The sequence below is a fragment of the Lichenostomus cassidix genome, chromosome 1Ab, assembly GCF_008360975.1.
Source record: "Lichenostomus cassidix isolate B80296 chromosome 1Ab, HeHo_3.0, whole genome shotgun sequence".
Classification (NCBI taxonomy): domain Eukaryota; kingdom Metazoa; phylum Chordata; class Aves; order Passeriformes; family Meliphagidae; genus Lichenostomus; species Lichenostomus cassidix.
Window position 1 is genome coordinate 11,230,136 of NC_139481.1, and position 24,740 is coordinate 11,254,875.

At 47.5% G+C, this 24,740-nt stretch overlaps 1 long non-coding RNA gene across 1 annotated transcript; it reads right to left on the bottom strand.

Moving 5' to 3' along the window:
* Positions 1-11,360: 11,360 nt before the first annotated feature.
* On the bottom strand, positions 11,361-23,999 carry LOC146442935 (uncharacterized). Its single transcript, XR_014849507.1, has 3 exons — positions 22,039-23,999; positions 13,389-21,676; positions 11,361-12,549 (listed from the first exon to the last, which is right to left on the bottom strand). It is a non-coding gene; the product is annotated as an uncharacterized LOC146442935 (long non-coding RNA).
* Positions 24,000-24,740: the final 741 nt, after the last annotated feature.

The following is a 24,740-nucleotide window of genomic DNA, read 5'->3' on the forward strand; positions in this document are numbered from 1 at the left end:
ATACCTCAGATCCTAAAAAGTTTCATTGCAAACGGCTTGTTGCCAAACTTCTCACCCATCAGGCAGCAACAGAAGTGCATGTTATTGGTTAATTTTTCATATATTTGGGAGCATGCAAGTCCAGCTGTTTCAGAAAATGGCTCAGCCTGTCAGTGGCTGTAGCAACATCAGCCTGAGGCGTTCTTATCCCAAAATCCAGCATATCCTCAGGTTTCCAGCAAGTTTCCCTAAGCCTTAAGGTGCTTCAGACTCCCACCTAAACGTGCTGCTGTGTGCTGCCAGGGTGTCCCGGGTTAATGATAAAACTCTCTCTCCTCCGAGAGCGAAGGGCCCCGACACCCCCTCCCCCACCCACAACAGAACCTCTTAGCTGGAAGTGAAGAAAAAACTATTTATTTGACAAAACCACGCAGAGTGCCCTGCAAGGCACAGGGGAAGGGGAAAAACAAGGTGAAAAGGAGTTATTCAACCTGATTAAAAAGTCCTTTTCTCAGACGCAGCCCCTCTCCTCCTCACCCCCCCCCATCCCGGGGCCGGGTGGAGCTCCCTGGAGAGCTCTGCTGTCCTCTGGTCCTCCTGGGTCTCCGGGTGGCAAAGCAGATCGAAGAGAAGGGGTCCAAACGAGGAAAAAGAAAAAATGGAGAAAAAACGGGAACAGAGCTCACTCCCACCCCTCTCCAGCCCGCAGTCTCTGCCGAGCCACGAATCCTCCCCCGGAGCGAGGCTTGGGGAAAATGTTTTCAAAACAACCCGCGTTTCTCTCTTCGGCTGGGTGTAGTTGAAGAGACAGGACCACACATTTTTTACACATTTTTTTCTTTCTTTCTTGGGCATATAAGCCAACGATAGGGGATAAAGGATTATCATAACATCAATCCAAGACACAGGGGGACACCCTCCCAGCTCCAGACTCGTTAGAAAAGAGCTCCCTTGCCCTTCGGCATATATGCTGTGGGAAAAGCTTAGCCACCTCTTGGTAAAATAATTTTTCAATGTTTTGCGGCTTTCAGAAGGATTTAATTTGGGATTAGAGGGTTAGAAGGAAGAAAGAATGTTACTACCATCATTAAACAGTAATTTGTCTTTTATAAACTTAAAAATTAATCAGAAAATGTTTTACCTTTGCTCTTTTTCTGAGGTGGAAGAATGGTAACAGGATTCTTGTAATCCACCATCCACTCCAAAGAACAAATGCAATCCTACCCATTGTTTTCCCTCTTAATTTTGCCTTTTCCCTTAAAGTCAAGTGCAAATTAAAGTATTCAAAAGTTGAATATAATGAGGGTCTTATTCTCTGCTACGTGAAGGATGTAATCACCACTTCTTGGAAAGTCTTTCACTGATCAAGGTTTTGTTACTTTGGTGACTTCTGCCATCATTTGCTTTGGTGTTTACAGTATGACAGTGTGTCAAAAGATTAAAAAAAAAAACACAAAAAATTCACCCATTCTCTCACCTTCCTAAAGGAGGTTTTCATTCTCCTATCCCCTATCCCCTATATCTCCTATCCCTTGTTTTGAGGGCAGCTTATAAAGGGGGGGAATGGTGTTCTTAGTTCCATAATAATCCATTTGTAGCAGAAAAAAGCTATTTCAAGTTGAAAAATCCTGAGCATCTTTGTCCCGCTCCACCTATTTGTTTCAGGCATTTGCTTTGGCAGACACAACTCTTTCCAGGGTACATGTTGGCAAGTGGGACCCTGCAAACCCTAAGGGGCTGCTGCAGCAAAGAAAGGACAGGCATTTGTACTCTTAAAAAAGGAAAATTGAAGAGCAGAAAGATCTTCATTAGGAAGAGGGTGTTTGAGTAGTACAGACACAGATGCAGTGAATCCATCTGTTTTGCGACAGGGAGACGTGGGTTTGATGGCAGATTTGACAGAAGTATTGTGACAGCTCAGGTCAGTTCTTTGGTTATCCTGGCACACAGCTGTGACACCTCTCTTGGTGTAACAATTTCAATAATAACAGTGCAGGTTTTCCCTGACAAAATGTGATGCACAGGATAGAAGCAGTTTTACTGGTATACTATACATATCTACTAGAAAATACTTTCATTTTCTGATCTATGTAACTGATGCTCCTTATGAGATGTAGGAATAGTAGTACATATTTTATGTCAGAAAATAATCAGAAGGAAGGATATACCACAGGGCAGTTAGGACAGTTTCTTAGATGAGCCTCAGCGCTGCACAAGGCCTTGCTAAAGGTTTCCATTTTAAGCATGTCTCTGGAGATCCTACCCAGGCTGTGCTGGCTGCAGGGTGGCACAGCCACACTGTGACACATGCTGTCCCCAACTACACCAACAGCCTTGAACTGGGGATGGATCTCCTGTCACTCTTACATAGACTTGGGGAGTCTGGTGGTCCTGACAGAGCCTGCTGTCAGGACCACCAGACTGTCTATGACAGAGTCATAGAGTAACAGAGTCATCAAGGGTGGAAGAGACCTTAAAGGTCATGCAGTCCAACTGTCCACTCAAATTGCCACTGTAACCTCTAAATCACTAAACCACATCACCCAGTGCCAGGTCCAGACAACTCTTCAACACCTCCAAGGGTGGTGACTCCAACACATCTCTGGGCAGCCCCTTATGGTGCCTGAATCTTTGAACAGTGAAAAAAAAATTTAATATCTAATCTGAATATTCCCTGTCTTGGTTTAAGGCTATTTCTTCTAGTCCTCTTGATGCCTGATGGGTTTTTTTGTATTTTTTATTTTACTTTTATACTCTCTTTATATATATCCTTTATATATAACCTTTTACCCTTCCCCGTTCCTGTACTTTTACTCCCTGTATCTTAACCCTACATTCTATCACCCTAGTACCCCTTGCCCTGCTCAGAATCCTTTGGGAAGACGAAACAAACCCACAATCTCAAAAGCATGACGCACAACCTTGAAGAGGGCCCCCATCACTGAGACATGTTTTTTGTAAACTAAGTAGCAATCTTTTGGGGGGGGGGGGCAATTTTAATAAGGGGGTAGTTACTTCATTTGTTAGACTTCTTATTGGAGACTTTTAGATAGGTATTCTAATCTAGGCTGTCCATAAATTGTATACGGGGGATATCGTTGGGGGCTTTTTGGCTTTTGGGGCTTTTGATCTGGCCTTTGGGCTTGCTTGTTCGTCGCTGCGCATCTGAGATCCTATTAAACCAAGGTAAAACCCCTATCCCATACTGTGTGTCTGCGTCTAAAAATTTTTTCTAGCAATTTAAGGCATCACTCTCACTGCAGGCATGGCAGAGAATGGCTCCACCTCACTCCACCCTCCCGTCAGGGAGTTGTGGAGAGCCATGTGGTTCCTCCTGAGCCTCATTTCCTTGGACTAAAAGTCCCCACCTCCTTCAGCCACCCCTCACCTGTTTTATAGACAAGCTCTGGACAAGCTCTATCTCAATGTCCTTTTTGAAGTGAGTGGCCCAGAAATGTATACAGGATCTCAGCACAGCTGTCCCCTAGCACAGGGGACAGTCACTGCCCTGGTCCTTCTGCCCCCCCTTGGCTGGGACAGCCCAGGTACGATTGGCCTTTTGCCTGCCTGGGCACATCTGGCCTCGTGTTCAGCCAGGGCCCAGCCCAGCTTCAGCCCCCAGGGAGCCTCTACCTCAGTCACTGCTTTTTGCCCCCCTCAAATAATTTCTGCTGTGGCAGAGTACGATATGATTTTGTGACAAAACCATTCCCACTCCAAATTGTTGTGGCTGCTCTGACCAGCTGCCTCCAAGCAGCTCAGCAGAACTTTGTGATTTTTTTTCCAGGTCGCGTTTCAAAAATCAGCAGCCACCTTGAAGAAAGGGTGAGAGAAAAAAGCTAGTACAAAACCCAAATATTCCTTGGCAAGATTCAGAAGTCCTCCAGGTATTTTGTTCTATCACTTCTGGCATGTGAATGGGCCTTGCAGCCACTCGAGGGTGCCAGGGCACAGAAACTGCTATCACAACTCCATCTTGATTTTTGGTCATAACACCTAGCACACCTCGTGGAGGCTAGGGATTTATATTCTTTAGAGACTCAGATTGTGTTACTGGGAACCTGGGAATTTTTTATGTGATCCCATACCAAACCAATAAGTACATCTGAGGGCAGGGGATCATCTTAGCTACTCATGCTGCAGACAGGAAATCACCCATGTGGAGCCTGCTTGCACAGGCTATACAAGAGAATGTCCAAACTGATCCTTACATTAAGAAAAAAACCCTCAGTTTCTGTTCTGGAAAATATGATGGAAGGTTATTAGATGCTTTCATAGATTAGGGAGTTGGTATCTGTCTTTGGACGGTGGTCGCCTGAAAAATTCAATTTGGCATGTGGTTTCCACTTCTCAGAGGTGGCCTTCTGAAATTCTGGTGGTAGACTTCTTTTGGACAAGGTAAGAAGCTGTGCTAAGTCTTGGTGTGCAGCTGATCTAGTGCCCTGGGCAGGTAATGCCCAGGAACAGTGTTCTGGCACCTTTGTATGGGATCAGTCCCTAAAAGTTTTGTATTTTGGAGGGGGGGGATGCCATTTCTTTTGAGATGGGCAACTATAAGTTGATGATGGGAGCTGTAAGTTCCTCTCTTTGGTAAAGAAAGCAAGTTAGGATCTGCACATTGGGTGGTCTTAGTGAATTTAAAGGCTTTTCTTAATAGGCAGTTCTGTGGGTTAGAGCTGTTGAACTTTTGCAGCAGGAAATGCAAAAACCAAGTTGTTCAGCCTTTTGTCCTGGTACCTTTAGTATGTGAGCAGTCCCTGGTGCCGTTCTGTTTGGATCCTGACTTGGTGAGACTGAAGGCTTAGGATGGTGGAGCTGAGAAGGGAAATTACAGATAGCAGGGTGTGTGCTGGTAGTTCGATGGGTGCAGTTAGAAGCTGTAGGCAGCAAGAGCTTTCTCAGCTGACACTTTTGTGAACTCTGGTTTTGCCAGAAGTTTTCAAGTTTGTAGCCAAACTCTGTAAGAGTGAAAAGGTTTTTTAGGGCAAAGGAGTTCGTGTTGGCATTTGGGTGTGGTGCAAATAGGAGTTTGTACTTGGAAGGGGAAGATCAGTGCAATCTTTTTGTCCTGACACAGTTGACTTGCGAGCAGGGACATTTCCAGCTTGGCTCTGCCCTTGGGATGGTTTTGAGCCGGGCTCTGTGTGCTTCCTTCTTTTGCGAGTCTGCAGCACCATCGTGTGCTTGTTCTGATGAGTGCTGAGAGCGCCCAGGAAAAAGCCAAGTGCTTTTCTGGCCCAGCCCCATTCGTGTGTGAGCAGTTCATGGAAGAACTCCATGGTGGATCCTGCCTCTTGGAGACAGAAAGAATGTGATCCTGCATCTAGCAGGGAAAGAAGAATTGTTTCCTTGCTGGCTGTGCAGTGCATTTTATGGGCTGCAAAAGAAAAGGCAATTCCAGCAGGGTCTCTTCCTTTTAGAACTTTTTCTGTGGGAGCAGCTGCTTGACAGGTAACTCGCACCCACTGAACTGCATCAAAATCCCTGAAAATGCGCATTTGCCCTCAAACTTTATGTACCACCCTACACTCTCACTCTCACTGATCCCGAACCCCTTCCAAACATTCAGCAGCTGTTCCCAAAGAGAAAGTTCTAGAACAAAAAGCCCATGCTGGCCTTCATTTTCCCTTGCAGGCTCAGAACTAAAGCAAACACACTTAGTAATTTGCACTTTCCTTCTCATCTATATATCTAGCATCCCATTCTCTAAGACAGGCAGAGTCCATCGGAGCATCTCTGTGGCCTCCTCCAGACTGGCTCCAGCAGCTCCCCATCCTCCGGTTGGGGTCCCTGGGCTGGAGGCAGCGCAGCAGGTGGGGTCTTGCCTGAGCGGGGCCAAGGGGCAGAATCCCCCAGGAGCTGCTGCCCATGCAGGGGGATCAGCCCAAGAGAAGGAAGAAGGTCGTGGAGAAGGAGCAAACACCTGCATGGAAAAGAGGTAAAAGACACGCGGATGTGATTTGGAATCCCTGCAGAGCAAGTTCAGCCACCTCCCATCCATTCATTTCCCTCACCACATGCCCCTGGAGCTGGGAAAGGTGATCCAGGAGTTTTATCCTAAGGTCATGGAGGTGCTGGATAAATCCTGCTGAGAAAGGTTTTTATACTTCCCAGAGTGTCCAAGAAATACCAGCATTCCCAACCCCATCCCGGTGCTGTGTCCGATTCCACGCTATGCCCATTGTGGGAGCTGTGGGAGGTGACCTAAATTATCCAAAATAAACAATGTCACATGATGTTTCTTTTTTTTTTTAGATCTTGGCCGTGGTCACTCCCAGGGTATAATTTTTTGGGTCACAAACAGCAGCTCAAGCCTTGGTGAAAGGACTTTCTCTGTCTTTCCTTTAGGCTCCTTTCAAGTACTGGGAGGCCACCCTAAGGCCTCTCTGGAGCCTTCTCTTCTCCAGGCTGAAAAATCCCAATTCTCTCAGCCTTTCCTCACAGCAGAGCTGCTCCATCCCTCTGATCTCCTTGGTGTTCCTTCTCTGGACTGGCTCCAGCAGCTCCAGGTCCTTCCTGTGTTGGTCCCCAGGGCTGAAGGCAGTTCTGCAGGTGGGGTCTCAGCAGGGCAGTGGGGCAGAATTTCCCCCTCCCCTGCTGCCCACACTGGGGGCTCAGCCCAACACAGGGTGATTCTGGGTCTCAGCGCACATGGCTGGGAAAGGGCCAGTTCTCACCTACCAATACGCTCAGGTCCTTCTGCCAGGGTTGCTGTCAATAATTTCATCCCTTGGTCTATGCTGATACTTGGAATTACCTTGACACAGGCACAGGACCTTGCACCTGAGTCAAGGACCTTGCACTTGGCCTTGTTGAACTTCAGTGGTTTTCATGGGCCCACTCCTCGTGCCCATCCTGTGTGAACTGAGATTCCCAGACCATGCCTGTGGTAATAGCTCTGCCTGAGTTCACTTAGTTTCCAAGGTCAGACAAAGCCACTGTGGTCCCTGTGGTGCCACACATGTCACTAAGTCAGGGCAAAGTGACGATGTTTTGTCTGTCCCGGATAACAAAGCAAAGCAGCTGCATTGGCCCACAGGTACAGATGGGGAACTAAGATGCTGTGGGCTGGAGACAGCGCAGCAGGAACTTGTATCAGCTGGACAGCGGGAATGAAGGGGGTGAAGCAGCCCAAAAGGTAAGTAACTCTTCTCATCCACTTTGTGTGTGAAGGGGTTAACAAAGCACTTATCCTGGTGCTGACCTGGCATAGGAAGTGATAACCAGTGCTGTCTGCAACCATTCCCTGTAAGAGCTGGGCGCCAGCCAAAATTTCACACTACTCCTTCCCAAAGTGTGGCAAATGACAGTCTGTGGTATTCCTGACTTAAATGAGGCTTGAGCTCCAAAGCTGAGTGCTTCTTTGTTTGAAGACTTTTGCATCCTAAAGAAGGTGTACAAATTAAGAGTTTATCTCCCTTGTAGTATGCTCTGAGCTATTTGGTATTTGTTGCTGTTGAGCAGCTAGCAGAGTAATGAAGGCACCAGTTCTCAGTGGCAAGAAGGAATGACCTTTATTGTTTTGATTTCATCACATATATAGAGTTCTCAAAAGTCACCCAGATTGGTCAGTCAGAAGCCTTCCCCCAGGCCTGATTGGCCAGGCCTGCACTGTCCAAGCTCTGGGACACTGTTCCAACAACATCCAAACTTTATCTTTATTTATAAAACACAAGAAAATTTCTCATGAGAAAAACCTGTGCTAGCCACAGGTATTGTACTTAAAAGTTTAAATTGCAGACTTCAGGGACTTGTTGGTCTCATAGAATATTCACTTGGCTACCTGTGGTGCCAATAAAGACCTGCAGATGAGTCCTCGTGAGGTGTCAGCTACGAGCACATGCTAGATCCTAATTCTGAGCTGAGCAGTTCCATCAGTAGAAGACAAGATAACATGCTTTTTTTCTAAGTACCATGAAAATTTAAATTACCATGTAATTGGAAAAAAAATAAATCAGAGCTGGAATTCAAGCCCCCAACCCGAATCTAGACAGTTAATTCACACTGACTTCAAAAGGAAATAATGAGGTGACTAAGTCCCATAGACCCATATCTGGGCTCCAATGTTTGTTTTTTGCATTTCCTTAACCATTTTATCTTTTTTTCCATACAATTGAATAGGAAGAGAATGAAAAATAAAAACTATTTCTTCTCTATTTCTCCCTTTCTAAACTTTTCTATTTATGGCCAAGCAAATATTTTGTCCGTTTTTTAAAGAAGGGTCCACACATAAAAATTACTTGGGTAGATGTTCTTCTATATTTCTCTGCAGCCAGATTTTTCTTCCCTTTCCCACAACTTTCTCATGCATTTAACGCAGCAGTGATGATACAATGCAAGACTCTGCTAAGCAAAGGTGAAGATAAAATACACTGGTGTCTCTGCTCACTGTTTTCACTCACCTAATTGTGTTTTGATATGCAAATCAAAGACTGCTTCAAGAAATTGTCTTGGAAACAGTTTCATGCCCTTGAAGTTTTAGCAAGGCTGACAGGAATTGGATAAGTTGTGACATTTCCACACAGCCTGAGCAAGGGCTCCAGCCCCCTCTGATTTGGGGGGAATGGGTGTAGTCTCTGCGGGGGAGGTCGGGGTTGCCTCTGTCCTCCTCTCCCATGGGGAGGACCGGGGCTTTGTGACTTGTTTGCATTTTCATCACAAGTGACTCATTGGCAGAGCAAGTATCAGTCGAAGCATTTTATGTGCTGTTAAGTTTGATTTCTGCCAATTTTATTTTGTCTGGTCCCCGGGGGGGTGCTCAAGGGGTCTCCGTCCCTCTTGCCCTGGGGGATACTTTAGAGGGGCTCTGGGGCCGGGTGTGTCCCTGTCCATCTCACCCCACAGGATGATCGAGAGGCTCTCTATTCTCCTTACCCTTGCTGGGCCAAGGGTGATCTCCATCCCCCTCTGATTTGGGGGAGCCAGCGCAGTTGCTGGTCTCGCAGCCCCGGCGGTTATCCATCCTCCTTACCTTTGCTGAGTCAGGGGTTGTCTTTATGCAATTCCGATTTAGGGGGCCAGCACTGGCTCCCCTTCCGATTTGGGGGGACCAAGAGTAGTCTCCGTCTGCCATCGATTTAGGGGGGCTAGGTGTAGTCTTCATCCTCCTCCGATTTAGGGGGCCAGGGGTAGTCTCGGTCCTGCTTTCAGTTTGGTTGGGGGTGGGGGGCAGTGCGGGCTCCGTCCCCCTCCAGTTTAGGGTGGTCTAGGGGCAGACACCCTCCACCTGCCATTTGGGGGAGCGGCGCGGGCTCTGTCCCTCTCGGATTTGGGGTGGCCGGCGCAGTTGTCGTCCTTGTAGCTCCGGCAGTTCTCCATCCTCCCTATCTTTGCCGGGCCGGCGCAGGCTCCGTCCCCCTCCGGTCTGGTGAGGCTGGCGCGGTCTCTGTCTCCCATCGATTTGTGGGGGGCAGCGCGGGCTACGTCCCCTGTCGATTTAGGGGCGCCGAGGGTAGTGTCCGTCCTCCTCTGCTTTGGGAGAGCCAGCGCAGTTGCCGGTCTCGCAGCTCCGGCCGTTCTCCATCCTAATTCCCCGTGCCGGGCCGGCGGTAGTATCTGCCCGCCTCCAATTTTGGGGGATCGCCGGAGGCTCTGTCCCACTCTGATTTAGGGGACCGGGGGTAGTCTCCGTCCGTCTTCGATTTGGGAGGGGCGGGCTTTGTCACCTTCCTCTTTGGGGGGGGTCGATGGCAGTGTCCGACCCCTCGGATTTGGAGGTGCCCGCTCAGTCGCCGTCGTCCTCCGCCTTGGGGAGCCCGGCGCGGTCGCCGTCCCCCTCGGATTTGGACGGGGAGAGAGGAGGGATGGGGGGGATGAGGAGCAGTAGGGAGGGGGGTCGGGGTGCGAAGGGAAGCAGGAGGGGAAGGGAAAAGCTGGGTGGGGGGGAAAAGGGAGTGTGGACAGAGGAGGGGGAATAGAAGAGGGTAGAGGGGTAGGGACAGGAGAAGAAGAGGTGTGGGGAGTCGGGTTTGCGGGGGAGAGGAGGGGAGGGTTTGGAGGGGAGAGTGAAGCGGGGGAAAGGGGGAAAAAGAAGGGGAATACGGAGAGGAGGAAGGAGAGGTAGCGGGGGGGGGAGGGGGCAGGAGACGAGGCCGAAGGCCCTGTGCCTCATCCAGAGGGGAGAGCGGACACGGAGAACCTACCGCACCAGGCTCTGAGTGAGCGAGTAGCAGGCAAGGCGATTTCCCAGGTTTAAATCACCTCGGTCCCGCCCCGCGCACCTGAGCCGGGCCCGCCCCGCCCTGCAGCCGCGCCCCCGGTACCGCCCCGAGCCCCGGGCCCGCCCTGCCCGGCATGGGGCAGGATCATCGACCGCGGCCCCGCCCCGCTCCCGGCCCTGGCACCGGGCTTCGGGTCCGCGTCCTGCTGGTGGCCGCTGGGCGTCCTGGGGCCGAAGGACCGGGGCGGGATTGGGGCTTGCCTGGGGACCGGGACGTCCGCGGGCGGCGGCTGCAGCTGCGACCCCGCCACGGCCTCAGGACCCCCAAAACCCCGCCGGTTCCCGCAGTGCCGGGGGAATTTTTAAAAATTTTTCATCCAGCGTAGGCAGATAATTCTAATAGAGAAACCAGAGAAATGAAGGATATGGGGTTGGCGGGGGAGGGGGGAAGAGGGGGAAGCAGGAGCGAGCTGTCTTCTTTTAATTAAAAACGCGTTGGGAAAGATAAATCTGTGGAACAGCTCCTTTCCAATCCTTCTGTGTGATCGGCTGTGATTCCAACTCCTCTGCTTTTCATATGAATTTTCAGCCTATGGGACTCTAATGAAATGCCAGGTGCTGAGCACGACAGAAAATAATGGGAAAACTCTCTGGATCAGGCACTGTCCCAAAGAGCTGGCAGTGCCCAGCATTCCTGCTTGGAATTTGGGGGGGTCCCAGCACACACCTTCCAGTACTCCTGTGGACGTGGACCTGGCCCTGCCCACCTTTTCTGACCAGGGTTTGGGGCCCCAGCACAGCCCCCCCGCTCCCTCCCCTTCCAGAACATCCTGGTGCTTCCTCAAGTCCTCTTTAACCAGGATCAATTTTTGGGGGTGAGGGTACCCAAACCCACCAGAATTGGCTTGAAACACTTTTGGAGGACCTCCCCTCTCCCCTCCTCACCAAATTCCCACTGCCTAAACCCAGCCTGAGGCTCAGTTCCCCATCCCCTCAATCTCTCCAAGGAATTAGACTTGGATTTTCCAATCCAACAGGGCAGGAATGCTGTTCTCCTCCTTGTGTATCTTAATTGCAGTAATTGCTTAAGAAATAATTAAAGGAAATTAAAAGAATGAAGAGACAAAAAAAAAGAGCTGCCAGCTCGAACCAAGGGGTGCACAAACCCCTTCTCAATAATTTGCTTTAACTAATGCAAATGAACCAATTAAAACCACATTGATACAGTTTTATTATTTTTAATCGAGTTCTAGAGAAATATGGCAGAATATGAAAAAAACCATTTTAACCCCCAAAACAATTCTTGGAGATATACAAGGCAGGGCTGCACTTCACCCCCAAACTAAGGAGAACTGGGAGAAAAGACAAACCCAGACTGAGATTCCTGGGAGGTTGGTGCAGCTTCTGCCAGCCCAAACAATCCTTGGTGTGAACACCCACTTGTGAATGCCAGGAACCTGGGATATCATCAACATCCTCACGGGCCTTTTCATTGAAAGCAGATTTCCATGGAGAATTAATGAAATACAGAAAATTAAATGGAAATGTAAAGGAACAGCTCCTCCTGCCCAGCAGGTTGCAACATCCAAAAAAAAAATGAACAGAAAGATTATGGACTGGGATCATCACCAATCCAAAATCCCTTGTGTGGAATACCACCTTGCTTCGGTTTATAAATTGCCACTTCTCTTCGTCGACAGAAACTTCAACTTTGCTCCCAATTCACCAAGTTCCCAACTGTGGCCACCAAGATTCTACTGCACTGTGTCCGTGGTAGGATCCAGGAAAACATGCAGGAATGTTGCCAAGGAGCTACACTGACCTAATCTGTGACTGCAGCCCAGAGGGAGATCAATAGCTTCAGCTTCAGCTGTGCTTGGTGTGTCCCAATGGTTCCCACATGGTCAAGCACAGCTTCCTCTGCCCGCTGCCTTGGGGAGTGAGTATCCCTAAGGTGCCACCAAGAAAGGAGCCTCTTATGGACACAGAGTCTTGGGATTTGGGGGAAGAAAAGGAGTTTTCAGTGTTTTGCATGTCCCACTCTGTCGGCACTGACAGCAAACACGGCTTCAGCCTCGGCAAGACACAGAGTCAGAGATTTTACAGATCCTCATCTTCCCTTGGCCTTGCCACAGGCAAAGCCTGACGGGGAGACAGGGAAACAGGTCAGGAGGGACAGGCTGCTCCCAGGAAATCATCCTAATCCATCGAGCATCCCACAGAGCTGGACGAACTGCCCAAGATGCTCCTTTTCCTGCCGACTGAGTGCTCAGGAGGGAAGCACAGGCTGGGCTTTTTCCCTGACTCAGACATCGTGCCTGAGGCCTGGAACAGCAGCTGGGGCTGCTGGTCACTCTTGAAGCCCCAGCAGAAGCCACTTTGTCCAGGGTGTCACTGTCAGGAGGCCATTCCTGCAAAATCAGGGAAAATAAAGGAATTAACCTTGGAGCTCCTGGAGTTAGCCAAGAGCTTTGCCAAAAGGCCAGAAGAAAAACATTGCTGGCAGCAATAAAAACAGACAGAAAAAATGCAACACATGGTGATGAAAAGACAATGGAATTATTTGAGCCATTTTAAATGGATAAGAGGAAATGGCCTCACGTGATACCAGGGGAGGTTTAGGTTGGATATTGGGAAGTCTCTTAATGGAAAGGCTGTCCAGCCCTGGCACAGCTGCCCAGGGCAGTGGGGAGGCCCCATCCCTGGAGGGATTTAAAACTGTGTGGATGTGACATTTGGGGACATGGAACAGTGGTGGCCTTGGCAGCACTGGGGGAACGGTTGGGCACCGTGATCTCCAAGGGTTTCTCCAACCTGAACAATTCTATGATTCCAAGGACACTCTGTACACAGCCAGCACAGACACACCTGAGCCTGCTGCAAAGAGGTCCTTCGCTTAGCTACTAAATATTCCCTAGCAACAGGGAACATGGGAGCAGTCCTTGATGCAGGAGAAGCCAGCAGGATTAGATAAAATTCCCTTTATAAAGAGCTAAAAGCATCCAGCCAGTCCTGTCCCCAGCTGCTTGGGAAGCTCCCAGTCCCTTACAGCAGCAAATGAGAGGGAAATCACCTTGTGCTGAGGGACAATGACACGAGAGCTGTGGGGAGAGAGAGGCAGAAATGGGAGAGGAATGGCAACACCACAGGTTTCCAAAGAGAACACCTGCCAAATCAACCTCCAGGCCCTGTGGGAAATGTTTTCCAACTGAGTTGTGAGTCAATCTATTCCTGTCTTCCACTCACAGACCTTTCAACCACAGCCAGGAGCCGCTCTGGATGGAAGGTCCTCTCCATGTCCATGGATGTGGCTTTTCCCTTGCCACCGCCACAGTCCATGGGGAGCTATAGGAGAAGGAAGGGAATGAGCAGGGAATAAAGTATTCATAAAAACAGCAGATAGTGCCACATGCCCTCACCGAGGTCATATAACAAATAATACCCCAAGTTATTGTGATTAAAGTTCCACTTAGCTGGGAAAAGTGAGAGGAAATGTTCCTGCTCCCCATCTCTGACACCTTCCTTTTGTAGTACCTGTCAACCTGGAGTGCCAGGACAAGAGGTAATGGCTTCCCACTGACACAGGGCATGGGATGTTGGGAAGAAATTTTACCCTGTGAGGGTGGTGAGGCCCTGGCGCAGTTTGCCCAGAGAAGCTGTGGCCGCCCCATTCCTGGCAGTGTCCAAGGCCAGGTTGGACAGGGCTTGGAGCAACCTGGGACAGTGGAAGGTGTCCCTGCCCATGGAATGGGATAAGCTTTAAGGTCTCTTCCCACCCAAACCATTCCAGCATTCCATGATTCTACACAAGACGACAGGTGCTCAGCTTTGAGCCTAAACTTTGGGAAGTTTAGGGAGTCAACTAAATGATCAAATTAAGCCCAAGCCTGTAATATTTTAGGGAATAGAAACCTCTAGACAATAAACACTTAGAAAGTAATAAACACTTAGAAAGTCAAAGAAAGTGCCCAAATTAGCAAATATCCCAAGGCTGTGGTGTCTGAATATTGGATTGTAATGAGGTGAACCACCCACCTGACAGGTGACTTCCAGGCTGTGACACAGCTGCGTCTTCCCAGTCTGAAATACCCCAAATAACTCTGTTATGGACCCTGTTTGTATTCCTACTGAAGGGAAAATAGCAATAACAATTATTAATGAAAATTAAAAGGTCCCGTTACAAACAGGTATCTATGTATCTATCTATCCCACATATAAAATGGTACGTTTATAGAGACTCAGTCATTTGAGTCTATAAACTGAATTTAGCTGAAAGTTTCAAAACTAAGAGGTAAAACTGCTTGTCATCCTGAGGTTTGTTCATGCTGTGGATTAGAAGCCCAGGTGTGCTTTGGAAGATGCTGAAGAGCTGAAATTACTTGTTTTCATTTTTGGATTACCAGAGGAATGGGGAGATGGTGATACCTGGTTTTGTTTTCCATAAATAATTCGGGGACTTAAATAAACCAGAAACATCCAAAATTGGACAGCTCTGGGTCCTGCATCACAATTAAAAGGATTAAAAACTATTTCTGCAGCTTTTAAAATAAAAGTAATTATTCAAGAGCAGTCCTAGATGTCTTTCATCCAACCAGGATTTTTTTACATGGTTCCATACAAGGATCACCCTCATGGGAATACCCCACCCCAATAACTGAGGTTAAGCAGGAACAAGAAATTATAAAATGCTGACCTTGGAGCCAGGGGTGACCTGGATGATCTCTGACTGTTGCCGGTAGAGTTCTGAGGCTGTGGTGAAACCCGTGGGAACCAGTTTGGCTGCCTCAGTCTGAGGGAAAACCCATCTGAGCAGTGCCAGAAGATTTCATGCTGTTCATTAACCCCCCAGTAATTAATATTTCCTGCCTTGTGGAGAGGAACCTGTATCATTTCATAGACCTTGCACAACTTGGTACCTCTGAGCAGAACTGAAATTCTGCTCTGAGAAAAAAATTCAACATCCCTTTTGTGTGTTTTATGGAAATATTCCCTCCTTGTTCCTCACCTGTTTAGTTCAGTCCTGTCCTGGTGCATTTTGCCTTTTCCCATCACAAGTCATGTCACACCTTTAATCACATTTACTGCTCTTTGGAGACCTTCCAAATTCACCACGACGCTTTCAGCCAGCAGAAATAAACCTGTGAAATATCTTAGGCTAAAACTTCAGACCATCCTTCCTGGGATCTTGTCAGTGTTGGTATCACTGATGCCTTGAATGATCAGCAGCTCCTTCTTTGGTGCATAAGCCATGGCCTCTACCATGTGAAATCCAGCTTTTTCCAATCATTGGCATTTATGCCACATTGCTGGGAGGGGGAAAAAGGACACATGTTAGTATTTTTGGATTGTTTGGGGGTTTTTTTGACAGAACACAAGTAAGAATTTAGCCAAGAAGTTTGTAGGTTCATCTTGTTTTGAAGGAAAAAAGTTTACATTGTATATTAGGAGGGAGTACTTCCCTGTGAGGGTAGGAAGGCTCTGACACATGTTGCCCAGAGAAGCTGTGGCTGCCCCTGGATCCCTGGCAGTTTCCAAGGCCAGGGCTTGGAGCACCCTGAGATAATGGAAAGTGTCCCTGCCCTTGGCAGGGGGTGGAGAGGGATGAGCTTTTAAGGTCCCTTCCAGCTCAAACCATTCTGGCATTCCATGGTTCCATCTATTCTGGGGACAGGGATTTCCCTCTGCCAGGTTTGAGAGAAGTTGTTGCTTTATGAAATGGGTCCTGCTGAGTTTTGCTCCCCTCTTTAGCCATGTATCCCATGCTTCCTATACAAAGTCCCAGCAGCTTTAGATATCGAGGGAAGGAAGCAGAATGCTGTAGCTGTGACAAAAAGCTTTGCAGAAGTATTTTAAAGCCTCAGTCACCCCCAAACCCAAATTAAAATAGTGAGGCAGTGCTGTTTACTCATCTCAACAGACTTGCGAGCCCACAAACCTTCCCAAGCACGTTCCTGAAAAAACCACATCAGCAGCCCCTGCCTGTGGCTGACCACTGGGTTTTGGAGCAGGACAGGCCCTTGGGAACCTCCTGCCCCTCCCAGCAGCCACAGCCACAGCACTTGATTGCCAGGAGTGGGTGTCTCTGTGGTTGTGGTGGGGTCTGACCCCTGGCTCCAGGGATGCTTTCCCTGTGGGCACAGCTTCCCCATGGACTGCTTTGGCTGTGCCACCACCTTTTTCCTGGAATTGCTCCCTTGATGGGGCTATCACCCATCTGGAGACACAGTGCTGTACTCCATGGGTGGAGAAGGCGAGTGGGTCCTGCCAAAAATCACACCAGGAGCTACTAATGGACTTTCTTTCCAGGACACCCATCTACTGTCAGGACAAATCACAGTGGCCATGTCTCTGTGGGGGGCGCCAGAGGGCCAGAAATTGTTGTCATCTTACCTGAAGAGCCTTGTACCAGGAAGATGAGGAAGAAGGTTTAGATAACCCTTCATCTGGCCATCCTGCTGACGGAAATAAAGCTAAAAGGGAGAAAATGCAACCAGGCATCTGCTGTGTCAGTGGCTGATCACCACATCTCACCCCACTATTCCTCTGGGACCCCTCTATGCAGCTCTCCTGGTTGTGGCCATCACAGAGGAGAGATCAGTGCACCACTGGAACAGTGAGAAGGGCTGTAGGGAACCAGGACATGAACCTTGCTGCTGCAGGTTTTGTAGTGGCTCAGACAGAATTAATTGCTAGTTATATTGCTATGTTTTTTCCTCAACTATGAGTGTGAGATATTTTTTTAAATTATTTTTTAGCGAAAACTTGGATTTTGCATAATGTGAGTACTCCCATGCAAACATAAATCTCCCTAAAGATTCTTTACTGGATGCTTTTCTGGTGTAGCTTCATTGCATTCTCTAGTCTGAATTTCTGAAGCATTAATTTTGTAGTCAAAAAGAGTGTCTTGGAAAAAAAAATGTTTAGGAAGTGACAATATTTACTGTCAGCTAACACACTCTTTTGGGCTGGCTTCTTATTACACTCTTCCCTCTCCAAATACCTGCCTGGATTTTCTTACAATTAAAAAATAATACAGAGAGATGCAGTAGCACCCCAGCTACTCACACCTTATCATCTTGTCCTTCCTCCTCCTTCTCCACCTTCTCCTCCTCCTCTTGCTCTTGCTGGCTCTGCTGCTTCGCCTGCAGCAGCCCTTTGCCACAGCTCTGGGACAGAAGCTGAGGGCATGGCAGCGGCATCCCAATTTCTCTTCCACTTGTCTCTGAGGATTGTTTTGGAGCAGGCTGTGGGTTTTCACTGGGCTCCAAGCGTGCAGGGATCAAGTATGAGAACTCATTTTATCTATGGCTTTGCTCTTCCACATGGGGATTTTGGCTTTCCCCATGCCATGCACCAGAGTTATGGTCCCCCCTTCATCCCCAGGGAAGGGATCTCCTCTTTTGTACCAGTAGAGGAGGAAGACTAGAAGCAATTTCAGAAATAGGCTGTAATTTATCTTGTGCACAGAGTGAGGGAGAGGCTGAGGAAAAACAGAACCAAAAACCCCAAACACAACCAAATCCAGAAGCTTTTTCCAACATGAAGTGCAGACTTGATATCAACAGAGCATTTTGTGGATTCCAGTTTGCTCACACCAAAAAAAACATGTGGGGAAATGAAAGAGTCAGAGAAAAGAGAATATCTTCCTGGTGGTTTTGATCAGACTGTTCAGTTTTCATTCAAGTGCACTTAAGATGTCCTTCATCTGAAAGGTCTGTGACTCAAAAGAAAATATCACCGCTCGGGCTGAGTGTTTCGTTGGATCCAAAATATTTTTCTTTACCTTTTTTTTTAATCAGATATTTTTTGATTGCTTTGAGTGAGAACAAAACTTTTCTTCTCCATTTCCCCCCAAAGTAATTTAAAAAGGGAATTATTCACACAGCTGTGCACACAATGCTCTGCATGATGGACCCTCCAGTCTCCACAACAGCCTGTACTCACTCACACTTTCAGTGCTTCCCAAAACTGATGCATTCTTTTTCTTGAAATTTCCAAGGTTTCAGAAAACTCCTCTGCTGCCTCAGTACCTCTGGTGGTGAGTGTGGCACAGGAAAGGCTGCAGCTGGAATAAAACCACCTGTGGTTGTCCCTTTACTGCAGAGGGGCTTTCCCTATAGCCCAGGACCTCATTCTGTGCAACTCATGTGCTGCCAGAGGGGTGAAGGAGGCATCTCAACTCCCTGAAACCAGTGAGGCAGCTCTTCCCTCTGATCTTTGGGCACAGGCCAGTGTGTCCAGGGTATGAGTCAGAGCAGACACTGTTTGTTCACTCCCCGAGGTGTCTGGATGCCACACCTTTTTCATTTGTGGGAAACAAGAGCGCAGCACTCCAGAGGACCACAGGAGCCACGACTAAAAAATCCAGGAAAACCCCAGTCTGCTTGCTCAGCCTGGCAAAGGTGAGTTCTGCAGCCCTGCATGCCTTTGCTGCTGCTGAGCACCCCCCTCCCAAACTGCAGGAACCCCCTACAACCCAGGAGATGTCCTCAGATCCTGCTGCCAGATCCTGCAAAAGCTGGAGTGGCACAGCTTCCAACGAGAGAAGAGGGAGGTAGAAGTATTTAACTGTGTTTCCATGGATGCTTAGAAAACTTAAGGAAAAAACCTAGAGAGGGTGATGTCTAAAACAAGGCAAAAAGCCACTTGTTATTGATTTGCTGCATCAGCTCCTCTCTCTACTAGCCAAATTTGATCTGAGCAGCAGTTCAAACTCGGTTATGCAGCTGTGTATCAGTTATACACTTCAGCAATGCCTTACTTAACATTTCTGCCCACTCCCTATTTGCCCCAGCCTTGAACGTGTACCCCTGCCTCCCTGGCCCCTCTTCCCTCGTTTCAAGCAAGCACATTTTACTTGCACTTGAAGCCTGCAGACTGGGTTTGGAACAGCTTCCAGAAACCACCATTGTTTTCCATCAAAGCCAAGGGAACTGGGAATGGCTGAGCAGCTCCTTCCCAGCCAAGAAAACTTTCACGACTAATGCTGTGGCTCTCTTCCTGAGCATCGCAGAGGCTCTAAAACAAAGCTCAGATGGCCTCAGACAGCAGCAGGTGCCAGCACATGTATCATAAAAGCAATGAGCAGCAGGGCAGAATAAATACCAGCAGGAGGAAGCCATGGAAAGGGTGAATTTGGGAGATGGAGGACAGCAAGCAGAAGTTTGGGGACACATGGGAGGCCCTGACTGTGCCAGGCCCACATTTGCTCTCACTGTAGCCAAAATCTGGTCAGTGCCAGGCAGCCCATGTTAGTAATTCCTCATGGAAAGCTTTGCTTTTCAAGGTAGCACAGGATAACACCTGTGCAGGAATAAACTGAGGCATTTAGGGAGCAGGACAGGGTCAGCAGTGCCCAAGCTCCCTGTCCAGCTGGACAAAACCCAGGCAACACAGCCCAAGGGCAAACACTCTGTGACTCGCCAGCCAGCTGCTCCCATGGGCCCCATCTGGAACTCTGCCAGATGTGAAGGAACCTCAAATGCTCATCTGAAGTGCTGATCCCAAACTTCTTGTATTTGCCTATCAGGTCCTGGAAAATGAAGAGAAACTGAGCACAGAAGTGAAACTGGCATTAGTAAGTGGTATTAATGTCATTAAGAAAGGGGAGAAATGAAACCACTTGGTTGGCTTCATCATGTTAAAAATAGCTGCAAGGCAAATGGCACTTGAGGGGAAGGAAACAAGGCAGCGAAGGATAGGTAATAGATGTGCTGAGAGCAGGAGTTCTAAGACTACAGAAATGTAACTGGGAAAAAACATTGCCAAGAGAGGTAGCTCTAGACAGAAAATAGATGTGAGGCGAGAGGAAAAGAAGGCAAAGTGAGCAAACAGGACAGTCAAATTTCTGAGACATAGTTAATTCTGTCCTGCTACGCAAGATAAAGAGCCTGGGAAGTGAAGAGGATGAGCAGGCAAGTTTGTGGAAGCTGTTTTCTGACCCTGATGCTATTTCTGCTTCTGGAGTTGAGGGTTCAGTTTGGCAGGCTGATGCTCACCCCTTGTTTCTGCCCATCTATGTACCTCGGGGGTTGCTGCTCAGTCACCCCTCCAGCAACTTCTGGCAGAAGCGGGTTCAAGCCCAGAGGCTCTTGAGCCCCCACATTCTGTGTTTCCCAGGCCAGGCTGGTGAGCCATCAGTCCTTCCCTGCCTTGATGCCCTGTCCTGGGTTTCCAGCCATGGTCTGTCTTCCTGCTGTGACAGAAAACCCAGAACTGGAAGGCAGAAGGGCACAGAGTGGCTGGGCAAGAGCTGCCAGAAAGGCTGCAAATGACTGCCAGAGCACAAAGCCTTTCATTAAAAAAAATCAGTCATTCAGGTTGGAAAAAACGTCTGTGATCATCAAGTCCAGCCTGTGACTGAACACCAGCATGTCAACCAACCCAGAGCACTGAGTGCTGTGTCTCGGCCTCCCTTAAACACCTCCAGGGATGGGGACTCCACTATCTCCTTGGGCAGCCCATTCCAACGTCTGATCAGCCTTTCTGTGAAGAAATTCCTCCTGATATCCAATCCGAACCCTCCCTGGCATAGCTTGAGGCCATTTCCCCTTGTTCTGTCCCTTGCTCCCAGGGAGTCTGACCCAACCCTGGCTGCACCCTCCCATCAGGGAGTTGTAGGCAGCCAGAAGCCTGAGCCTCCTCTTCTCCAGGCTGAGCCCCACCCTATTGCTCCTCTGAGCACTCCAGATCCTTCCAGCTCAGTTCCCTTCTCTGGACATGCTCCAGCCCCTCAATGTCCCTCCTGATCTGCGAGTCCCAGAACTGGACACAGCACCCAAGGTGTGGCCTGTCCTTACCTCCCATGTCCTCCCATCACCTGGCACACACTGGCTCCTCTGGGAGCTCCCAAGACAGACCGCCGGCACCACCCCAACCAATGCAGGGAGAACAAGGCTCATCCTTCTGGGAGAAGTTTTCTGCCCAGCCACCCCCAGCAGTGCAGCTCCCTCTGCCCACGGCTTCCCTGAGTTGCATTCAGAAAACAGGCAGCTGTCAAAAAGCCAACCAAGGCAAGAGGGGCTTCACAAAAGCTCACTCCATTCCCAGAAAAGGAACTCCAGGCAGATGCTGGCAATGCCATGAGGTGAGAGAGGTCCCCTGGGCAGGAAAAAAACATTGCACAAGAGGAGGGGATGTTCATTAAGCAAAAGGGTATGACAGAGCCTGGACAAGCTCTCACACACACCTTTTAATCAAGTATCACCCCATCTTAATCAGCTGAACTGCCTGATAGAAATGCAAGAGGGATAACAGACATAAACATTTTAAAAGTAGCCAGTGTTTCCTTTTATGTATTTTAAATCAATTTTCCCTGATTTCACATCTAATTTTGCTAATGTCTCACCAGTTATAAAGCAAAATAACTGCCCTCATTATTTTCCTGCTGCTGATGTACTGTTTCCTTTGTTTTTCAGACAGTTTGTTCATCTGAATGGACTAGTTTAATTTTGAGGCTTTTATGAATTAGCATGTTTAATGCTTTTAATAAATTTTTAACCTCAAATCCTACTTCAGTAACATGAAGTAAGACTTTACCTAAAGAGAAACGACGAGAGGGAACTCACGGCAGTCTCAATATGAGATATAAAGTAAGCTCCATTTTATTTCACCAAACGAGAAACTTATATACTGTTACAGATGTTTCTAATTATAGATACACACACCTGCAGTCTGCTCTCACACATTCAGGGATCCTCCTGTTAACTCCCTTACTCTTTTCTCATAACACTTCTGACTCCCTAATCTTTCTCATGACATTCTTCCCACAGAACATTCTCAGGCAAACAAACCACTGTAGCTTGTTGGAATTTTACTGAGGCCTGACCATGCTGAAGCTTTGCTCAGGCCTGCTCAGTTAGCATGAGTTTTGCTGGAAAACTGCGTTTTCCAACATTTACCCATTTCCCAGCCATGGGGCAAACAGCTTTGCAAGGCTTTAGTATCTTCATACCACAGTGAATTTCAAAAAAATAAGCAGTGAGTAGCTTTGTAATAGAAAACTTCCTTAAACTTGTTAATATAGGTTAATTAATTTGGTTACATGTAGGTGGCAATGCTATGATTTAAATAATTATCTTAGCAACTGACTTAGCACTTACCACGACCACAAAAGTTTGTACAAGACAGAAGTATGTTATTGCTTGAGTACCCACAATTTAGGTCTGATAAAGAGCAGAGCTGGCAGGTTAGGGCATCTGAAAACTTCCCTCAGACACAATGGTAGGATTTTGTCTGCAAGTTCAGAACAGCTGCCAGGAGGTCTGTGAACCTTGAAAACAAGCTCCTGAGTTTAGAAAGATGGTAGAATAGGTGTGGGGTGTCAGTAGTATCAATTTCTGCTCTCTGAATTTAGCAAAGGGCTTCAGACAGCTAAAACCAGGGAGACAAACAATGATTTATTTTTAAACGATGATATTTTGTGTTAATTAAAAAAAAATAAAAAATAGATAATTGCTCAATTCAGACAAACATGGAAAGACAAAGAATGATTTTCCCTGAGGAAAACCCAGACTTAATGAGAATTCTCCTGGGATCAAACCCAGGTTGCTGTGATGACCTTCCTTCTCTCTGTGAGACGTGAGCTCCCAAAATTTTGGGAAAATTCCCAGTGAACATAGCCATGACTTCATTTTACCTGGCTGGCAAAGCCAGCTTCAGCAGTTGCTTCCTCAGTCCAACACCCCCCACTGTGGCCACATAGCTCTGAAAAACTGGTTCACTTAAATGATCAAAGCACCCAAACCAAGCCCAAATCCATCTCTGGAGCTGTTTGGTTTCTCTTAGCCAGCTTTCTCTAATCCTGAGGAGGAAGACGGGGAAAGAGGGTGAAAGTATAGACCAGGAGCGGGAAAGGGACATGCACAAACAAAACCCACTGGAAAATTTATTGTTAGATTAGTTTTACACAAGCAACATCTGCCTTGTCTCAGTCAGGCACTCAGTCCTCCACCAGTTACTCCCTGTTGGAATCAGGTATTAAAAATACACTCCTCTTCAGTAGATGGTGTTAATTAAGATGCTAGCTAGAAAATTCATCTGTAGCTTTGCATACCCTTCATTTTCTGATGTTCTTGAGAGAGAAAAGGGTGGTGTTTAGCATTATAACTGCATTGATCATTGTTTTTTGTTATTGCATCAAGTATTTTTGATTATAAAAGGTAAAGAAATCAGTAGTGCTTACTGTGTAAAGGGAAGGAAAGGTCTCACAGAAATGGAAGCTGAAAGACAACAACCATGAGATCGCACTGCTTTCTGTGGGAGACCTCATGGCTGGACTCCCTTTGAATGTTTTAAATAGCAGGTACCAAGAGCAAATTTAAATTCAAAGCACTAAAATTAAAACTAACACACTCTCTGACAGTTGCAGCTGATCTTGCAGGGAGACAAAGGCAGTGCAACTGTGTGTGTGTGAAGTTGTGAGCAGCAGAACAAAGGATAGCAGCAACTTTTCTGCTTTGTGTCCATCACTACTCACGAAGAGAATCCAGTCTCACATGCATGGATATGCAAAAAGTCCTGATTTCTGTAGAAGCACACCCTGGTTTAGGTGGCCTTCAGCTTCAGCCCTGATTCACAATGACAGTTGGACTCCTCTGACTTGAGCAGGACAAGAGCAGTGTTAAAATACAGGCAGCTACACCAACACTTACAGTCTCCTGTGCTGGGGAGTCACTCAGCTCATTCTTGCACTACAAAATCCTTTGAAGAAATAACTTACATGGCTCTGGAATTGCTTCTCCCAGCAGTGGAACAAACGGATGTAGAGCAGACCAGAATGACAGCATTAAAGCAAGACCACAAAAAGATTCCCTTCACAGCTTACTTGGGGAAGGAGAGTACAGGACACAGAATTAATCCTTGCTCTTTCAATTTAAGCACCAAAAATAAACTCCCTGAAATGTACAGTATTAAATAACCCTTTTCCCCCTCCACTTATATACAGTGTCCTTACAGGATTTCAAGAGGAAAGCCTAACTTGAATGGTTCACAGCTGCTGCTGCTGTTTTTTTTGAAAAAGCAAGACGTAGAGTGGTAGGAAGAGGGAATTAAGGGAAGAAGAGCTGCAACTTAACACAACTGGTGACCAATGCCAAGCTTCCCCTGGAAGCTTGTCACCAAAGCATTTACATACATGTTTTGTATTTTTCCATCTGTGAGTGGTTTGCAACAATATATAAAACCAGGACACAATTATTGCAGTGTAGCTGACCTCACAAATTGTTAAAAATGAGGAACCATGAGAGGCGACAGAACTACACCTTCTTACCCTTCCCTGCCTTGATTTAAGCATCTGCATCCACCCACAGAAGTCTGTGGATGATACTGGAGGAGCATCACTTCTGCAAGTTTGGATGCTGTTTGTGTATCACAACTCCAAAAACAGGATCACTGATTACTTGTAATAAATTTATGCGTGCACTCAAATGAAGAGTACGTTGAAAGCCAAAAACTGATATCTGTAATTCGGGAAAACCAAAGCATGTCCCAAGCAGCACATTTTTCCTATTATAAAATCATTTCTATAGGGTGGGAAAGAAGGTAACAAAGCAAATCTTTTATTGCAAAGCTGCAGCATTGAGCAGAACAAATGCTCATCTTG